Here is a 5,969-nt window from a genome sequence, read left to right as displayed (position 1 = left end):
AAATTTATATAAAACTCATCCAGTAAAATTTTATTAACCAGAGGACCCGTAATTGGACGATAAATGATGCAATCATCTGGGAACGGACGAGTGCAATATTTGATGTTAGAATGGAGATCATTGAAATATGTAAGGAAGAGCACAGGACCAAACACCAATAAATCTGGGACACCGGACGTCACAGGTAAGGAGAAGGAAATACCTTGACAAAATACGACAGACTGACAACTGTTGGTTAAGAAGTTTGTCACCCATTCAGCGTGGGGAGGCACGCTTCGTCTTTTGGTATGCAAGCTAAACACGCCGACGGTTTCTTCTGCAGGCTCTTTTGAGTCGTACGCTACCAGGAGCTGGCACTCCCGTTCGCCTTCTCATTGTGGCGTTTAGCCGAGGCTTCGGGTTCCGGATCCGGGCTTCGATTCCTTCTGGGCAGATTTTTTTAAATCTCAGTAATTGTGATTGATCCTGACTAAGCATGCCACTAATTGGAGGGCTTATAGTTACGTGTTGGGTAAAGTACATCTAAAAGTGCAGTACAAAGTAAATTAGAGGTTATGTACTTCAAGAACACTGGGCACCATGTACTTGAAGTAAGGTACTATAAATGCAATGCACTTTCAAAGTATAGTACAAGTACTTTTGAACAGAATATTTCGTAATGTCATTCCAATTAGTTTTTTTTTTTTCAAAGTCGCATGCATTCCTACAAGGATAAGACGGGTGCATCATGTATTTTCCGAAACGGCGACGAATATTGGATCAAGTGAAGTTGCCATAGAGTATTTGTTTTACTCTCGCTGATTAACAATTTATCACAATTACAACTTACAACTTAAACCGAAATTTGTTTCGGTCTTAGAGCCGCCCTTTACTTCAATCAAAGAAATGAGCAGGTGACGTCTCGAAAGACGATACATGACGGTATGCCTTTGTTTTTCAAATTTAGTGAACATATTTTGAAGTCGGGAGTTTTACTTTCCTGGGAAAGTACAAGAAAAATATACTTTAAGTAAAGTGCAAGTACACACTCAGGGACAAGGAAAGTACAATTGTTCTAAACCTATATGAGATAGTACTTCTCAACACTGGTTACCTGATATGGGATATTTATGCTCTATGTTGTTTTGGATTGCGTGTTGCGGCGTTTCGTTAAACTCGAGACTTAACGTTTTTCGCATAAAATCTATCTGGTGTGCATTTCATGTTCAAGCTGTAGCTTTACGCACCTTCCTGCTACCTTAATACCAGCAACACGCATCTCCTTTTATTATCAACAAAAACAAATGCTAGAAACAGTAACACGGTAACAGAGTACATCATGAAATTATGGAATTATAAGCACGAAGTGAAAGTTATTGAGCCTATATATTTACTCAAATCATCTTCAAGTCTAATGACAAGTGATAAAAAAATAAACCTTTAAGAGGCAATGCTTGAAGTGACCGTGCAACACACTATATAATCAATCAATCAGTGTTTAATAAAGTGTCCAGGAACAACCAATCGGTCTTAGTGCTGGCACACTTAAAAAAACGAGCAAAAACACGTACAAACACACACACACACATGAGTGCAGAAGGAAGACGTAGTTCACCAGTCTGAGAATAAAAATATTAGCAAGAACGAAAGACACTCAAATCAACAAAGGAAATCAAAAGCACAAAACAGAGACATCCCCAAGTGTGAGAGCAAAAAGCAAATACTTGGATATCGTACTAAACACATCAACCCTTTAACTGATCAGCCCTTTTCTTGCAAGAGGAAGTTTCGAACAGCGTTTCCAAACTTGCTCCCGCATGAGTTAAAAATATCGAGTGTATAACAGTCAGCCGATCTTTGGATCGATTTTATGTGGCTAAAATGTCGAGCTATATAAAAAGATGATTGGAGCCGTGTAGGCACACGTGAAGCCCTAAAGCTCAATTGGGACAGAAGGCTGGGAGAGTTAATTGAGCCGTGCAGGGTCTTAAACAAAAACAACAGATCTGCCTTCATCCGACGCTGCTGCAGGTTCAACAAGTTGACGAGTTGCCAGTCACACCCAACGTTTAAACAATGATCACCTTTCTCAAGGTAACGATATTTAAAGATGTAAATAAATTTGTTTTGGACTCGCTCGACAGATAAACTGTTAGTTTTGGAAATGCCGTTTCAAACAACCGAGGCGTACTCTAGCTGGGATCTAACTAAGGAACAGTACGGAGGGAAAAAATCGGACGGGCTTTTTGAATTCCTGCGTTATACGAGACGCGGCTCTTAACGTGCGCAAGGCCGATTGAACCACTCTGGTAACGTGAGTGTCAATTCTGAGACTTGAATCAAAGACAACTTTAAGGTCTCTCAGTTCACTTACACGTGACAGCAGTTCACCATGATCAGGGCTTAAAGTCCCCCTCCAGCCGGGGGGGGGGGGGGGGGGGGGGGCATTGGGGTAAACTTAGAAATACAGTTTGTATTTGTAAATAAAAATGCAGTAAGTATTACCGTATGGCAAAGTAACGTAATTAAAAAATACAGCTGTTAAGCTAATACCACGATACACACAACCTCTTAATGCTTAACAGACGTTTGAGACTAAGTGCTGACAACATGGTCTGACTCTTTGCCACTACATACATTTTAAATATTTGTGGGCACGTGGTGCGAACATATCTGACGCCTAAAAATAGATAAAGTTCGCGCACTCAATACTGTTTTTTCGCGATTCGCGAGAACCGCTCTTTCCCTGGCTGTATGGTATGGTGTTAAAGGGAGGCTGAACCGAAATCTGGGTTCCACGAAACACGCGGCAAAAGCGTGCAACGGGGTGCTACAAGCACCAAAATATCACTCATACAACAATATTTTAAAAAGATAACTGTATTTTTCAAAAAAAAAAAAAAAAAAAGGAGGGTCATTTGACAGTTATATTTACGTCTTGTTTCTTCGAGAGGGAGAGGAAAAGGCCTCGCGTCTTCTCCGCCTCGCCGCTTTGAGGGAGCGAAGCGAAGAGAGAAGGAAAGCAGACATCTTTACGTCACGCGCCTCGTCGGCATGGTTCAATCTTGACCTCTTTTTCCAAAAATACGGTCGTCCATTCCAGATACGAGTAGTGCTGTAGGGATTGTAGCGTCCCGCTTACGTCTCTTGGATTTTTTTTTTTTTTTTAATCCGAATTTCGGTTCACCATCCCTTTAAGGCCGCAGACCAGCATGATGTTTCTGAGCTACCTCTATCCGCTGGTGCGATGGAGAAATAGTGGGAGCTTTTTAGTAGACCGTTTCCGCGCTCAGGTTGCGATACCCGACAACGACAGGATGCATCGGGAAAAGTGCTGGCGGAGTGTCTGGTACCGTTAAAGGGACACTGACAGGGTATTTATGCTCGTCGAGGTTTTTAGTTGTACATGACATCTGAGAGCCCAACTGCCCAGAACACAATTTTCGGCCCAAAATTCTGTTTCTTTTCAACCGAAAACCGCCGATCAAGAGCTGGCCGGTTCGAGTCTCGCTCACTCTCTTTTCCGTGGTCACGGGGGTGTTTTCTAAGGTTTAGACACAACCACCAAATTTAATCAAAGCCGTTGGTCATTGAAGGCACCACACTCAATATTAAAAATTAAAAAAAATGAAACCCATTTTTCGTGGTTTTTAAAAAGCTGCAAATACGTTGATTGATAAAAAAAGTTGCGCAGAGAACCGGAAGCATTATGTGCGTTAACTGCGCGTCGTTTCGCGCAACGTGGGACTCGCGGGGACGGCGATGGCTGCGGACGACAGGCGTGGGACCCCTACTTTAGAACTGCCGTTCGCGGTAGCGGCGAATTCTGTCTGCTTTTGAAAGAGAAACTTGGGACCGATCAAAAGAATTGGTATTAATCCCGTACGACAGGCTCGACCACCAAGCCGATTTGCACAAAGACGTCGCCGAGTCATCGCCAGTTCTCGTGTCTCAAGACATCGCTCGCGCAAACGTCAAGCACGAAGTTTGTACCTCGAGTTAAATATGCAGGCGTACAATTTCTTTACTAGGTGCGAATGTGGCCAATGCGTGGTGCTTCCCGCTTCGACCCGGGAGTGCTTTTGCTGGTGGAAAATCGGCAGCAAGCTTTTTAACTTACAGTTTACCGGCTGCATGGTATTACTAATGAAAGAGTTCCCCCAGTAGCTCGGTGGAAAGAAAGTCCGCTTCACACGCCACACGCGGCAAAACTGGGTTCTACCAGTTTTGTTTTTTCAAACATATTCCGATATTTAAATTTTTTTTTTTTTACAATTATCACTGAAAAAACAACAGCAACAAGAAATGTTGTGGACGAGACGTCGCGGAACTAAATAGTATGGGATTTCCTTTTTGACACCTGCGAAGTCAATGTAATCACTTTCCACAAAATGCAAGGAGCAAATAAGTCGGATAGTGTCCGCTTTCCGAGGTGCCCGTAAATGTTCTACGGGAATTACAGCCAGCCATTGATCCCGATCCCGTTGATCATTCGAAAACTTGTGCAAACTCTGTCACACAATGTAACTTTTTTCGGACGCAGGACATGTGCGACAGACAGCTCTTCATGCAACATCTTGGGGTATTATTTTCTGAGCCGATCACGGAAATTTACCACGGGCACTCACTACTCATCTTCAACTCCTAATTGTCTAATATATCCAATCTTGAAGTACAGAACAGCGAGCGGAACAGACATGACTGCAAAGGAATCGCACGGCAACGGTTCCCGCCACGCATGTTGTCTGCTGCGCACAAAAAAAAAAGAAAAAGTATATTATCCCCAACAGCAACATGAGACAAAATTTTGAAAAGAACGTGATGACTAACACGGTCGAATGCTTTCACCAGATCAGCTTGAACCATTCAAATCTGATCACTACTGTTGGCTACACCCTCTAACACACTTCTCGCAACTTGTACATTTGTTTGAATAGCCCGTCCACGAATCCCACAACCCTGGTGATCTCCAACGAGATCGCAAATGACACGTTGTAACCTATTTGTCAGGAGTTTAGCAAAAATCTTATAATCCACATTAAATAACGTTATGAACCGATAGCCGGTCACTTGTAAGAGTTTGTGTTTGTCCTCGGTTTTTAGAATAAGTATAGTGTCCGTTCGCAAAAAGGGGGGAGGGGAGTGTTTTGATTTGTTAGGCCTCTTGAAAAATCTCATCTGTATGGGACATAAAGTGTTTTTGTAGTTGATAAAATCCTGCAGTGATGCCGTCTGACCCTAGCATTTTTCTTCTTGGAAGGGTATTCACTGTTTTTCTCTACTTCACCTAGGGTAAAAGGTGTCTCGAATTTTTTTAGCCTTTTGTTTTTGTAATTGAGGCAACAAAAAGACTAGTATAGATATTCGTCATCTGTCGAGACAGAACACTTACCGAAAATATTTTCATACTGTTCAAAAAACATATGTGCTATAGTTTCTTTACCTGTGACGATAAGGTTGTTCTGTTCTATTTCTTGAATTTCTTTAGAGATCGGGTACCGTTTTTCATCCTTTATTGCCCATTTTGTCGGCTTTTTTCCTAAGCATAATTGTTTAGCACGCGAACGCACAACCGCTCTTTGATAACGCTCGTGATGAAATTTATCCAACTCTGCTTTTGTTAGTTACATCTACCAAACCTTTCCCAGGACTTTGACATTCTAGTTCATCCAAACACGGAAATTACGTGGCAATGCTTTCATTTTTTTTGTCTCAGCCTTCCGAAACTTAATAAGAGCGCCTCTCTCCATTGATAGCTGTTTTAGTTATCATTTAAGGAGCACCCATTTAACAAATATATGCTCGGTTGCTTCAGCTATTTGATTGATTATATCCCTCATACTGGCTGCAAAGATTTTATATTTTAATAATTAAACCTTTAGTTTCCATAGCTTCCAGTTTATAGTCTTTTTCCTTCGTTTCTTCCCAACAATTACTAACACCGTGCACTTGTCTGTGAAAAATACTCGTTCTACCGCATAACCGCTTAA

The sequence above is a fragment of the Ixodes scapularis genome, unplaced genomic scaffold (assembly GCF_016920785.2).
Source record: "Ixodes scapularis isolate PalLabHiFi unplaced genomic scaffold, ASM1692078v2 PGA_scaffold6__148_contigs__length_123643588, whole genome shotgun sequence".
Classification (NCBI taxonomy): Eukaryota; Metazoa; Arthropoda; class Arachnida; order Ixodida; family Ixodidae; genus Ixodes; species Ixodes scapularis.
Note: the sequence above shows the minus strand (reverse complement) of the source record.